The 15,384-nt window shown below is 39.8% G+C and overlaps 1 long non-coding RNA gene across 1 annotated transcript; it reads right to left on the bottom strand.

Annotated features, from left to right (window-relative positions):
• Nucleotides 1–276: 276 nt before the first annotated feature.
• On the bottom strand, nucleotides 277–14,106 carry LOC123573954 (uncharacterized). The gene is made up of 4 exons (XR_006698704.2): nucleotides 13,889–14,106; nucleotides 11,960–12,225; nucleotides 7,205–7,271; nucleotides 277–364 (listed from the first exon to the last, which is right to left on the bottom strand). It is a non-coding gene; the product is annotated as an uncharacterized lncRNA (long non-coding RNA).
• Nucleotides 14,107–15,384: the final 1,278 nt, after the last annotated feature.

The following is a 15,384-nucleotide window of genomic DNA, read 5'->3' as shown; positions in this document are numbered from 1 at the left end:
TATTTAATCAAACTGTGTTTATCCTCTCTCTCTCTAAAGCCCTGCCCTTAACCTTCCCTTCTTTTATCTTTGACCCTTAAACCAAGCTCTACCACCTGATGTAACTTGTTTTTATGCTTTCTAGCCTCTCCATTTTTCACCTCTTATAGCATCGTTTTGTGAATAATAAAACCAAATCATAGCATATTTTATGAAACATTATAAGGTACACAGTAGTTGTTAAAGGATGAGTAAGACAGAATTCTTGCTATGTAGGAATTTACAACTTATAGGAGAACTCCTTTATTATCCTTTCAATATCCATGGGAACTCCAGTGATGCCTCTCCTCGTCTACTTCTGATATTAGTACAGTCAGCCTTCCATCTTCATGGGTTCCCCTTTCATAAAATCAACCAACCATGGATTAAAAGTATTTTTTGAAAAGCAAAAATAAAAATAGAATAAAATAATACAAATTTTTTAAAAGTACATTGTAACAATTATTTACATAGCATTTAAATTGTGTTAGGTATCAAAAGTAATCTAGAGATGATTTAAAGCAGGAGAGAAGATGTGTGTAGGCTATTTGTAAATACTGTGCCATTTTATGTAAGAGATTTGAGCATCCATAAATTTTGGTATCCATGGAGAGTCCTGGAACAATTCCCCAGGGTTTTCATGGGACAACTCTAATTTGCGTCTTCTCCTTTTTTCTTGGCCTAGAGAGTAACCAATTTGAATGATCTTTTAAAATAACTAGCTTTTGATTTTGTCTATTAATTTTCTACTTTCCATTTCCCTGATTTCTGCTCTAATTTTTCATTTTCTTTTCTTCTGCTTATTTGGCATTTGGTTTGCTCTTCTTTTTAAGTTTTCTAAAATAGAAGTTTAGATTATTATAGATCTTGGCCGGGCGCGGTGGCTCAAGCCTGTAATCCCAGCACTTTGGGAGGCCGAGACGGGCGGATCACAAGGTCAGGAGATCGAGACCATCCTGGCTAACACGGCGAAACCCCGTCTCTACTAAAAACACAAAAAATTAGCCGGGCGAGGTGGCGGCGCCTGTGGTCCCAGCTACTCGGGAGGCTGAGGCAGGAGAATGGCGTGAACCCGGGAGGCGGAGCTTGCAGTGAGCTGAGATCTGGCCACTGCACTCCAGCGTGGGCGACAGAGCGAGACTCCGTCTCAAAAAAAAAAAAAAAAAAAAAAAGATTATTATAGATCTTTCTTCCTTTCTAGTTTATGTATTCAATGCTATAGATTTCCTTCTAAGTACTGTTTTTGCTGCATTATGCAAATTTTAATGAGTTGTATTATCATTTTCATTTAGTTCGAAACATTTTTTACGTCCTCTTGAGATTATTTTTCTTATCCATATATTGTTTAGGAGAGTGTTTCTTAATCTCCAAGTATTTGGGATTTTCTAGCTATCCTTCTGTTATTATTTTTTCATAAGCAGGAGCTGAGGTCTCTATCTTTCTGTTATTGATTTGTAGTTTAATTACATCATGGTCTGAAAGCAGATGTATGATTTCTATTCTTTTAAATTGTTTAGGTGCATTTTATGGCCTGAAATGTGGTGTATTATGGTGAATGTTCCATGTGAGCTTGAGAAGAATGTGTAAGGTCCTGCTGTTGGATGAAGCAGTCTACAGATATCAATCATATCCAGTTGATTGGCACTGCTACTGAGTTCAGCTTTGTCCTCACTGATTTCCTGCCTGCTGGATCTGTCCATTTCTGATCAAAGAGTGTTGGAGTTTCCAGCTATGATACTGGATTTATCTATTTCTCCTTGCACTTTTATCTGTTTCTGCCTCATTTATTTTTATGCTCTTTTGTTAACCACATACACGCTAAGGATGATTAAGTCTTCTTGCACTGTTTACACCTTTATCATTAGTTAATCCCCCTCTTTCACCCTGATAATTTTTCTTGCGGTGAAAAAATATAACAATATGATAAATTTCTTTATAATAGAAGTGTTATGGGGCAGTCAAGAAGTATAATTTCCTCTGAAAAAGGGATGCACGGGTCAGAACTTATTTTTTATCATTTATCATGTGCCAGGTACTGGGTCTAAGAAACGGGGGCAAGGATTGTTTCTTTAGGCATGACGTGATTGGAGGCTGGATGCATGAAGTTGGTAGCAATAAATAAGAAAAAAAGCTTGTGTCTATATATGCTTTGTGTATCTAGTCTATCTACCTACTTATCTATCTGTCTATCTATCTTGCTGAATCAGTTCAGAATGAGACATTATGATATTTATTCCTTAATAGTTCAATGTACATCTAAAAATAACTGCTAAGAGCATTATCTGATCTCACAAGACAACTATTACATCTAACAATTAACAGTTCTACTCTGTACTAGTTGTGCTTTATTCTCCCTTTGCCTCCCACCTCCAGATGCATTCTCCACTTTTCTCAGTTTTGCTCTGACCTGTGAAAGGCTGATTTCTGCAGACTGCCATGGGTGGCCAGTTAGGGTCAGCCAACGGGAGGCACCTACAAGACATCAGAGGCCAATGGGGAGCACTGGCAAGAGATCGGAGGGTGGGAGAGAGGCTGGGATACTCTTTCTCTGCTCTTCCCTGCTGAGTTCCTGGTCTGGTATTGGCTGCAGCTGCCACTGTATCCCTTGTGAAGCCACACTCTGTTCAGCAGCTCCAGCTGTGACTGGACCCTCATAACTGCCCCCATGCCTGCTCCTTCAGGTCTACGAGTGCTTCCCTGCTGCATCCTGAGTGCCTCAGCACCCCCTGTTGATTCCATTAGCTCTGCCCACATCCCTCAATAGTCCCTTCTTTAACTGATTGATGATTAAGTTCTTTTGAGTTTGCCATTGGTTTCCTGCAAGGACCCTGCCTGATATTTGAATATTCCATATTCAAAATTCACCATTAACCCAAAGTGTTTTTAAAGCTTGTTTTAAAAACCAAAATCCACTCAAGAATCCCATGTTGAATTGGTTTTGCATGTTTAGTCCCTCAACCTAGCACCTCTTCCTTTTTTCCTTGTCATTAGCTTTTTTTTTTTTTTGAGACCATAACAGTTGTCTTATTCTGTCCCATATTCTGAATGTGTTCAAGTTTCCCTTAATTTGTTCTTCTCTGCTTTGTATTTCCTTTAACTTGAATCTAATCCAGCCTTTAGGTTCCATTTCCATTTTAAACATTATCTCTTAAACTTTATTGACAGGTGCTGTCATATAATTTATAAAGCATTATCTCAGAAGTCACACAGCGTCATTAATAGTGGGACAATCAGGTAGTAAGTTACCTAGTGATAATAGCCATATCTCTCCACGGTAAAGGGTACTTTTTCCTCCATTTGCTATTAACAAGTAATAGCAAATTACTTGTTATTTTAAGGGTGATACTTTGGTGCTTTTTGAATATCTAGTTCTCTGTTCACTGTTCAACTAACAGTTTTAGCATTCATTATTGATCCTTGTTTGGATTATTTCATAATGTCTTGCAAAAATATTTTCTATTTCCATGATTATTTCTACATTTATTATCTAGCATTCTTTTGTATACGAAAGCTTTAGTTTAATAACAGGAGCTATTTATTTTTCCTGACTACAGGTGTTATGTAAAAGCAGAATAATCCCTAATTTGTCCCCCTTTAATTCCTTACTCTGAAATTAGATAATCAATGTAATGCCATTACTAATATAAACTGTCTACATTGTGTTTCATTAACGAGGTCTCATAATTCTGTGCAATTAAGCTTGGTTATCAGGGAAATTGAATGTTGTATCTTCTCAAACACAATAAATTCAGCTTTGTCTGCATCTTCTTACCATTTATTATTGCTGCAGAGATGTCTGGACCAGCCCTCATCATCCATACATTACTAGCACTAATAGATACAGACCTCTGGTACTGTGGTAACACAAACCAGATGAACAAAACCCACTATCAATAGCTGATATTTACACCACAATTAGATTGTACATCTCATAAGAGTGCTCAGAAGGCATTCAAAAGGGCCATCATCTCTTTCCTGTGTAAGCTATTAGTGTCACAAATCTTTGATCAGGAGACCCTCAAAGTTTAGTTGTACTGTTACGTTGCTTTCTCATGCTGAAATCAGCCATTGTGCTTCCCTAAGTGCTTCTGTCTGAAAAAAATAATGGATTTTTTTCAAGCTCAGTGAGATTTCTGGGTTCTGTTGGATTTTCCTGAGTGATCATGTGGAGGCTGGCCATTTGTTATCCTCAAGCGCACTTTGGACTGTCTCCTTCACTCCCTATATGCAGTCACAGGTATCTGCTACATGTAATAATAGCCTTTTGCCAAGTTCTCTTTCAAATACTCAGTGCTGGTCAGAGTTCCTAGCCTCATCTGGGCTTTTCTCTGCAGCTGCCACCTCTTAGTAGCTGTTCCTCAATTGCGAACACCACAGCAGAAGGGAGAGAATCAGACAGAAAGAAAAGGCTCGCATGGCCATTAATCGATTAACAAAGTCTTTCTCCAATAAAACTAACAATAATGAGCCGAAATCCCTAACGTATCAGTGATCATCACAAATAAATCTCTCTACTCATTGAGCCAACAGAGAATGAGCTGTATATGCCAAAAACATCTAGGCTGAAGGACGTACAAAACAAAGTTGTGATAAGGTCTGTGTGGCCATTGGCTTATTTGCTCCCAGATCCATTCATTGTCTTTCCCCTGTCTGTTCCATGTTACAGGGGTTATCCTCTGCAAACTACAATTCCCAGTTTATTAATTTTCTATTACTCTATAACAAATTACTGCAAACTCTGCAGCTTAAAGTAACTCCCATTTACTATCTCATAGGTCTATACTTCAGAAATCGGGGTTAATTTGGCCGGTTCTCTGCTTAGAAAGCCCAAGTCAAGGTGTGAGCTGGACTCTTATTTTGAGACTCTGGGGAAGAATGCACTTTGTAGTGCATTCTGGTTGTTGGCAGAATGTCGTTCCTTACAGCTATAGGACTCAGGTTGCTTTTCCTTGCTGGCTGTTGGCAGGAGACTAGGCCTTGCTCCTGGGATCAAGTGATTGACTGGGAGAGGTGGGATGGATTTAGAGGAAGAGCAAGGTGGTTTGAGGAGTGGGCCATGATGAAACTAATTGCTGGGGGCTGTTAGATAATACTCCTCCTCTCAGCTGGGCAGTAAGTCCTTTCTGGTAGGAGTATCTAAGCCAGGGGTTGGTAACTGTATATAACCTGCTGCCTATTTTGGTACAGCTCCCCAACCTAAAAGTAGATTTTTACATCTTTAATGGTTACATTTTATTTTTATTTATTTATTTATTTTTTGAGATAGGGTCTTACTTTGTTGCCCAGACTGGAATACAATAGCATGATCATGGCTCACTGAAGCCTCAACCTCCTAGGCTGAAGTGATCCTCCTGCCTTAGCCTCCTGAGTAGCTGGTACTATAGGTACAAGCCACTATATCTATATCTATATCTATCTATATATATATATATATTTTTTTTTTAGAGAAAGAGACGGTGTTTCACTATGTTGCTCAGGCTAGTCTCAAACTCCTGAGCTCAAGAAATCCTCTGGCCTCAGCCTCCCAAAGTGCTGGGAATATAGGAGTGAGCTACCATACTCTTAGCACCTACATAATATCTTGATTTTGCTGCTTAGCTCTCACGGGTTGAAATATTTACTATCTGGCCCTTTACAGAGAATAATTCATGGGCCCCTGAATTTTATGCTGGGCATCTTTGTGTTTGCTCAACCCTGGCAGGTCAGAATAGAGGGCATGGTGAGGGGGACTCTGATACTGTAATTGAGGAAGGGAGAAAATGGGAGACACATCAAGTAGAAAAAAACCCAAAACCGAGAAATATGATAGCAGGGCATGCATAAAAAGTGAGACTGTCATTTAAAACTTCCTGGAATGGAGTATAATTTTTTAGGTCTTTGCTAATTTGTTGTAATAAAAATATTCTTGTTTTAATTTGCATATCATTTGGTTACTAATAAAGTTGGAATTGGATCTCTTTTCATATGTTAATTTAAAGGATTGCAAATGACAGCCACAAATAAAATGAACAGATTTCTGAACCAAGGATAGAAACAAAATAGTTAATATCCATATACCAAAAATAATCTACAAAATGGCAAACATTAAGTTTGCAACCAAAAAATGAACAAATGTTTATGCTTTTAAATTTGTTAATATTTGAAAACAGAAACAAATTTTGAAGCGTAGCTTCTGAGTCCAAAACCTCATATTTGAGCATTTTGAAATACCTAGGGTATTCCCTAGTACTTGCTACCAGTTCACTTCTCTAACTGATTTGGCTAAACTAAATAGTTTTATTTCTAAAGAATACTTATGTTATTAAAGAAGCAGAAAAAAAATTTTCCTAAGGAAAAATGGAGTCAAGAATACCAAGTTTTATATTTGTAATAACGATATTTTCTCTCAAAGAAATTGCAGGAAAAAAATTTATAACTATTAGTGCACAGCTAGAAAATTGAAATGGCACCAAGAAAAACCTATGTGATTGCAATCAGCTCTTGTTCAAGAGTAAAATCCCCTTTAGTGCTTGAATTGTGATTTTTAAATATCATTCTCCACTAAAAGAAATTCCTTTTGAGAAACAGTTGATTTTAGGTCCACATCAGGACATTTACAAGATGAGTAGACATATTTTCCTGCCAGAAAGCAAGGAAATAATCAAACTTTAAAGAGGTCATGTCAAAAGTACACAGGACCTAAACTGAAAAGGCTTCTGCTGGCAAAGTTGTGACAATTCGAGCCAAAAGGAACAATGTAAGTGCTTGAAACATAAATATATAAAATTCAGTAGTTCACGACAATACTCAGGGACCAACTCACTGGTCACCATCTGAGTTGGCTAGGGCACCAACTCTACTCTCAATTGTTTTTGTGTTTGTTTTGAGATGAAGTCTCCCTCTGTTGCACAGGTTAGAGTGCAGTAGTGTGATCTCAGCTCACTGCAACCTCTGCTTCCTAGGTTCAAGCGATTCTCCTGCCTCAGCCTCCTGAATAGCTGGGATTACAGGTGTGTGCCACCACGCCCAGCTAATTTTGTATTTTTGGTAGAGATGGGGTTTCACCATGTCGGCCAGTCTGGTCTCAAACTCCTGATCTCAAGTGATCCACCTGCCTCGGCCTCCCAAAGTGCTGGGATTACAGGTGGAAGCCACTGTTCCTGGCCTACTCTCAAAATTGATAAAAAAGAAAGAATCAAGATTTTACTTTTCTTTAATAAGCTGCATTTCCATTTATCCAAAGACTTGAGGTCATGTACTTCACAGAATTCTAGCTAACAAGTGCAGAAGAAATGATGGGCTTAGAAAATCATGATCTTTCAATTTCAGTGAGATACTATGGATCTAGGATAATCAATGGTTGACAAATATTATAATGGAGGGATCCAGCTGCCACTTCCTAATGCACTGATCAATTTTAGCATCACTCAAGTTAGATAGGCCTTGACACTGTATTTCAAGATACAATGCCATAGGAACTATAAAGCTCCGCTTACAAAGTATTCGTACTAATCAAATTGAACGTGTTTTGAGCTCTAACAATAAGTTTATAGGAAATATGAGGAATAGAGGAACTACTCTTTAAAACCATCATGAGACAGCAATCAGCCAAATTCAAATATGGAATACTCTGTGGTAGGAAGGTTGGGCTTCTCCAACAAATCAACTGTATTAAAAAACAGCAGAAGGGTATGGAATAAAATACATAGCAGATAGAATAATCAAATGCAATATTTAGGCCATATTTGGATCCTAATTTGAACAAACCAGCTGTAAAAAGCATTTGAGACTATCATAAAATCTTAATATAGTCTCAGGATTACATGAAATGAAAAAACTACTGTACATTTCACTGAGTAGCATCATGCCATGGCGGTTGCGTGGGGAGGAAAAATAGTCTTTATCAGTTAGCAAAGCTCCAGGCAGTCTAAACTTCCCTTAAGGCCAATGAGGACTCTTTAGAACACAAAAGAAATCACGTGGGCTCTAAAACAGGCTGGTTCTATCTGAAGCAGCATTTCTTTCCTTTCATGAAACAGTATCTCATAAGTGACAGGCAAACTGGGGAGTGAAGATCATGATGCAAAAGTTGTGGTGGTGAATATGCGATTTTTGCCAACACATCATTTGAGGTGATCAGGGTAAATTTTCTTACAGGGAGGGAGAAAGTCTAAGAAATACATGAGTACTTTAGGGAAAAACCTGTATATCCATACAGTGAAGACCTTCAATGAGGTAGTGATTCTTGAAGCCATTAAACCAGCCACTAAGTTTTCTGTTACATCTGGCGAAGCTATGAGTGCAGGTGAAGACGCTTTGAGGAGACATCCGTCTGTATTGAAACCCTAGATCAGAATTCTAATGTTGATGCCTATGTTCTCCATTGAGAGTTAATGCCCCAAGGACCTACAAGAAGCCTGAGTCCCAGGACATAAGGCTGCAAAGGGCTGTCTTTGATGCTAAAGGCAAATGTTTACAGAGATTCAGCCATGCTAGTATTTCTATTTGTATCACACTCTTGCGTTTTTTACTTCCTAATTCTAACACTAACCCCATTTTTCTCATAAGCCCTATTATTTTAAGTATAGTATATTGCTAACTGAAAAGTGTGACTTTTTTTTTTTTTTTTTAAGGAATGCATATGATGTCATAGCAAAGATAACTCTGTACCAAAGTTAAAATGTTGGTCACTTACTAGAAGCCTAACATTGAACAAACCACTAATCTTCTCTGGACTATCTAGCTTTCTAAAATTTGACAAATGGGAATATCATCTCTCTTAAAGGATTGCTAAAGTTGTATACAAAAAGCACCTAATATGTCATCTAGCACATGGGAGGACTGAATAAATAGTAGCTATTATTATCCAAGGGTAAGTGTTGGTCCTCGACCCGCTGCTGCTGAGCTAGGGAGCTCAACAGCAACCAAGGTGAGCAGTCTGCAGATATTTTGACATGAGCACTCAGTGATTTATCCTGCGCTCTCTTCACCTCCTCTGCCAGACCACATAAACATAACTAGTCTTTCATTGTTCCCTCCCTCTGGTCTGTAGGTTAAACCCCAAATGGAGCCACCCCTGAAACTTCAGCCTGGTTGTTACAGACAAACTGAGCCAAGCTCAGAAAACTGTAAGTTCCTGCTTCGCTCAGTGTTAATGCAGGTTAACACATGGTGTGTTGAGAAGCAGTCCCGGCAGCCGCCCAGAGGCTTTTCCAGACATCCCATTGCTGGTTTGATAAACCAGGGCCTAGCATATCACCTCAGAGGAACTCCTACTTCAGAGTACTGTGACCAGGGCCTCAGGGTCAGTCCTATCACCCCAGTGCCCTCCTCAGTGCTTCTGGCTGCAGAAGCTTGGTCAAAGGGAACCCCAGATGGAATCCTACCCATAGCAGACACTTCCGCTAGTGAAAAGAGATACAAAAGGAACCTGGTGAGAAACTCCTAGAGCCCTTTAGTTCCTCTCCAATGTGGCCACCCATATACATTTAGTCAGACATGAGGAGAGTTTAAAAACACAACACTGAAAGGAAAGTGGAGCCTTGGATCTAACTCTCCTCATGGGAGCTCTCCTGAGGCTCAAGGCAAACTGCTGGGACCCAGGGCTTGGGGCTTCCCTGGTGAGGCTCCTCAGATTCCTACCCTGTCTTTCCTCCCTGGTTGCCTGGGAACTGACCAGCCTGCTTATGGCCACTTTTCCTTTCCACTCACCCTCTTCTGACAAAGGGCACCCCCTAGACTGCATCCAGCATGAGATCCCAAGGAGATTCCTTTACGGCATCATGGCGTGATTCAGAAAAGGGAAATGGAGAAACAGAGAAGCAGGTGAAGAAAGTGCGAAAAAGAAAATAAAGGGAGGAATGAGGCTAAAGTCAAAAGAAAGGCCAAGAACTTATTCATGGCTGGGGTGTCACATGTGGTCATCACCATCATATATTTCCTGATTCAAAAATTATCTAAAAGGGCTGGGTGCAGTGGCTCACACCTGTAATCCCACTACTTTGGGAGGCCAAGGCAGGCAGATCACCTGAGTTCCAGAGTTCGAAACCAGCCTGGCCAACATGGTGAAAACCCGTCTCTACTAAAAATACAAAAATTAGGCAGGTGTGGTGGCACATGCCTGTAATTCCAGCTACTCGGGAAGCTGAGGCAGGAGAATCACTTGAACCCAGGAGGCGGAGGTTGCAGTGAGCTAAGATCCAAGATCGGGCCATTGCATTGCAGCCTGGGCAACAAGAGTGAAACTCCATCTCAAAAAAAAAAAAAAAAAAAAAAAAAAAATTATCTAAATGTACTCAGGAAAGAATTGAAGGATTATATCCTGAAAGGATTCACTGTTTTGTTGTGGAAATTTGGCCCTTAAGGGCTTTTGTTTCCTGTGAAAATACATGAGCTATAAGAGTGGAAAGTTGGCCGGGCGCGGTGGCTCAAGCCTGTAATCCCAGCACTTTGGGAGGCCGAGACGGGCGGATCACGAGGTCAGGAGATCGAGACCATCCTGGCTAACACGGTGAAACCCCGTCTCTACTAAAAAATACAAAAAACTAGCCGGGCGAGGTGGCGGGCGCCTGTAGTCCCAGCTACTAGGGAGGCTGAGGCAGGAGAATGGCGTAAACCCGGGAGGCGGAGCTTGCAGTGAGCTGAGATCCGGCCACTGCACTCCAGCCTGGGCGGCAGAGCGAGACTCCGTCTCAAAAAAAAAAAAAAAAAAAAAAAAAGTAGAAAGTTTACAGACCAAGTAAGAGATCTTCAGAGTTATTTAGGTTTTATTAAGCTTGCCTCACTCCGTATATATTTTTCCAAGGGCAGTCAGTTATCTAGACATGTAATGTTAATAAAATGAAGTGCCATTTGGTGCCATTTGTATTGTCTATGTAGAAGTGACTGTTGCCTACACAAAGCTTTCTTCCCAAACAGTGTAACATTCCCATGGAACGCACTAACAGGCAGACAGATCTTTTCATTGTTCTCAGAAAGTGCTTCCAGACTTGTAAACTCAGAGAGAGTGCCTTGCTTACAAGTAGTCTGAGAACAAGTTCTTACATGTTCTAGAAAGGAAGACTCTGAAAACATAGAAGCAGCCTGTTTTCAAAAAAGGGGGAAGAAAAACAGATGTCCAGTTGATTGGACAAATTAGTCCTAGGTAGAAAAAAGAATGTGAAATGCACAATAACTTGAGGAGTGAAAGGCAGTTGTGAGATGGAGAAGGTAACAATGAATGATGATTACTGTGTATTTACTTTGTGGAAGGAGAATGTAGGAAATGTTAGAGTTGAATCATTTAAAAATTCATTGGTTTTTCACCACTATTCTTGACAAAATAAAACGTCAAAATTCACACAATAGCACAGAAAAATAGATGAAACATAGGCAGAGAGAAGTTGTGAGTGACTCGTTCTATCTTGAATTTCTAGAGGCATCTGGGTGTTTTAAAGATACCTTTACAAAAAAGTAAAACTTAAAGGAACTAACTAGACTCCTTTTTTCAGAAAAAAATAAAGGGGATTGCGTAGAAGATTATTGCTTAGAGATTTGGAAGAATTCCAAGAACATTCATATTCCTAAAATAAAAGCCAGCCCAATTTAAAAGTTTTATGAAGAGCTTAACTGGGGTTGTTTCTAAATTAAATCCAAGAACACTCTCAAGTTGATTTTGTCTATTTAGAATTGCCTAAAATAAAGGAAAAGTGTGAAAAACATATATTAGGAACACTGCCAGACTTAAGTTTTTGCTTCTATCGAAAGGATTATACTGAAGGAAAGAGTCTCTGCTTCTTTATGCATGAAGAATATGTTCTGAAAATAAAGATATCGACTACCCAAGCAAGCTTTAAAATTGCTCTTTTGTGAGATCCCATGGTATGTGGTCTAAGTACAAATACATTAGAGGTGTGTATTAATTATTGATGGCTGCGTTAAAAAATTACCCCCAAATTTAAGAGCTTAAAACAACATTTATTACCTCACACCATTTTGAGGGTCAGTGTCAGGGTCAGGAATCCAGGAGTGGCTTAGTTGGGTGATTCTGCCTTATGAGATTATCATCAAGCTGTCACCTAGGGCTGAAGCCTTCTGAGGCTTGACTGGGGCTGGAGAATCTGCTCCCAAGCTTATTCACATGGTTGACAACAGGTCTCAGGTCCTCATCACCTGAGATTCTCATTGCATGATTGTTGGCTTCCCTTTGAGTGAGTGATGACAGATGGTAGCCACAATGTCTTTTATAACCTAATGTCGGAAGTGACATATCATTACTTCTGCCATATTCTGTCACACAGATAAATTCTAGTACGTTGTGGGAGGGGAATTTTACAAGGGTATGAATACCAGGAGGAGACAATCTTGGGGGCTGGCTACCCTAGTCTGCTTTCTAGGCTCAAATGAATCAAGTCCCTCCAACATACAAAACACATCCACTCCATCCCAACACTTCTAAAATTCTTGTCTCATTACAGCATCAACTCAAAGTCTATAGTCTTGTCATTTAAATCAGGACCAGGTACACAGAGGTTCATTAGGTATAATTTCTTAACTCTAGTTCCGTGGGTATAGTTCCTCTCAATCTGAAACTAACACGCACACACATAGAGACACACACACACACACACACACACACACACACCCCAAACACACAATGGTGGAACAGGAATAAACACTATGCATTAATATTCAAAAAGGGAAGGTACTGGACATACTACTATGTCCCCATAGCAGCTCTGAAATCCAGCCAGGCAAATGTTGGAAGCGCCTTAGGATTTAGTCCTATTTCTACGCATGAGTTATTCTCTGAGGCTCTTAGCTTCCCCTTCTGAGTCATCCTTTTTTTTAAAGAGACAGAGTCTTGCTATGTTGCCCAGGCTGATTCAAACTCCTGGGCTCAAGTGGTCTTCCCACCTTGTCCTCCCAAAGTGCTGGGGTTACAGGAGTGAGTCACCATGCTTGGCTATTCTTTCTTTTTCATGCAAGTTAGTACATGTATGCAGCTGAAATTTTTTCTTAACCTGCAATGAAACAGGGGCAAAGTGAGTACAAAAGCCTTTTTTCATTTTATACTGTCTCTGTCCCTTGAGTTCTAGTTGGCATGTTTCTACTAATATAATTCTTTTTAAAAATTTGTGAATCTTCTACGAATTTTTAGGGGTACATTCCATTAGACAAAAGTCACACCCAAAAATCTCTTTGAGATAATCCCTTTCCCACCTTGTGATTCTGCTGAAAAACTATGCTCTTAAGCTTCTTAGGAGCCCTGTTTTTGAAAGAATCTATGAGTCATAGCCTTAAAAACTTTAGAGGGCCTTTGTGTGACTAAACTTGTACTCTGAGGATCCACTTTTGATCTTCCTGAGGTCATAACAAAGGATTTATAGTCACACCTCAGCTTCATCTTTGGATTCTGTTTCCATGATGGTGCCCAGGATTTGACCTCTGTCCTTCAGCCATTTCTTAATTTTAGCATTTTTCACCTTCTGTAAAAGCTGAGAGTCTTTATGTCTTTATGAATAGCAAATTAGATCACCCAGTTTACCAGGTACATTTCCACCACATACATTACTGCAGACAACAATATTACTAAGATTTATGCCACTCCATAGTAAGGATTCCCTGTCCTGTTTTCAACAAGATTTTTCTCACTTTCTTTTAAACCTCCACCAGCAGCCTGGTCAAAGTCCAAATTTTTTCCAATGTTTTGTTCAAGACTCTTGAGACTTTTACTACTATGCTTCTTCAATTCTTTCCAGCTACCTTCACTGTCTAGTTTCCTAGCTGTGCCTACATTTTAGGTATTTATTATGGTAGCACCTTACTTCTAGGTATTAAAAAATATATTAGGATAACAAATTATCCCAAAACTTGGTAGCTAAAAAAAACAAACTTTTTTTTCATCTCATACAGTTTTTGAGGACCAGGAAGAGGTTAGCTGAGTTGTTCGAGCTGAGGGTCTCTCACGAGGTTGCTGTTAAGCTGTCAGCCAGGGCTGCAGTCTTCTAAAGGCTTGACTGGAGCTGCAGGTTTCACTTCCAGTGTCACTCACAAGGCTACTACTGTCACTTGGGCCTCTCCATAGGACTGCTCATTACATGCCAGTGGGCTGCCCCCAGAATGAGTGATCTATGAGAGACAGAGAGACCTAATGTCTAATGACATATTGCATTGATCACACAAACTAACTCTGGAACCACAAGGGAGGGTGGGAGTACCTGAATTGGGATTATTAGGGGGTAATTGTGGAGGCTATCACAGAGCATAATTTTTAAAAGAACTCCTTTTCTCTCCCTTGCCAGAACCAATTGAAAAGTAGATGCAATGCAAGGATCAAGCAAAGAGATGAAAGTATTAACTTTATTATTGATAGAAGCTAAATTGGAGGAGGTGGCTTAGACATGTGGCTACAATGAGCTTTAATACTTGGCCTCCAAATTAGACTTACCTACCCAGTTACAGAAAGAACAGGACTTCTCACTTATCAGATTAGCTTATAGAGCAAAACCAAAAGCACCTCTTGTGTGTTCTTTTTTCTGTATTTTTGTGGGGTCTTTTTGTGCACAGTTGCCTGCCTCTTGTGTAATACATCTAACAAAATCTGTCCTGTCTTCTTCATCAGATCCTAGAAAGTTCTCAAGCTTAGTATGCTGATTGCTGGGCCTGGAGAATGTCCATTCCTTTATAAATTCCCAGATAATCTTGATACAGCTGGTCTGAGAACAATACTTCGAGAACCACTGGCCAAGTACCTATGAGGCACTGATGCTTATGGGCGTCTCATTTTCATTCCCACTCTCATTAGTGTCCATAAAAATGTAAGATAGATTTCACTAACCCTTCCCCTGCACTTGACAGACAAGGAGAACAAGGCTCAGAAGTGAAGTCGGTGGGCCAAGCTTGCATCCTGCTAGGCATGCAAAGCCAATCTTCAAACCCAGGTCCAACTCCACAGCCTGTGGTCTTCCCTCTCCACCGGGTTGCGACTAGTTACTAAGGACTGAACATCAGTGCATAGTTTGAGTCTTAACAGTAATCTGCTAGAACTGTTTTCTATTAACTCTGCTTTGCATCTTGTTTTTTATTTCTATTTTGTAAAACTAGAACATTTAGTTGCATGATGAATTGTTGACGTTCTGAAGATAAACTGGATGCTGCAACAGTTGCCTTTTTGGGTTTAGGCGTTGTTCCTTCACAGAATTCATGCCTGAATCTGGGGTGTACAATTATTATTATTATTATTTTTGAGACAGAGTCTCGCTCTGTTGCACAGGCTGGAGTGCAGTGGCACAATCTCGGCTCATTGTAACCTCTGCTTCCAAGGTTCAAGCAATTCTCATGCCTCAGCCTCATGAGTGGCAGGGATTACAGGTGCGCACAATGACACCCAGCTAATTGTTTTGTATT

Source organism: Macaca fascicularis, chromosome 6 (genome assembly GCF_037993035.2).
Source record: "Macaca fascicularis isolate 582-1 chromosome 6, T2T-MFA8v1.1".
NCBI classification, from domain to species: domain Eukaryota; kingdom Metazoa; phylum Chordata; class Mammalia; order Primates; family Cercopithecidae; genus Macaca; species Macaca fascicularis.
Note: the sequence above shows the minus strand (reverse complement) of the source record. Positions and strands in the feature narration are given on the sequence as shown.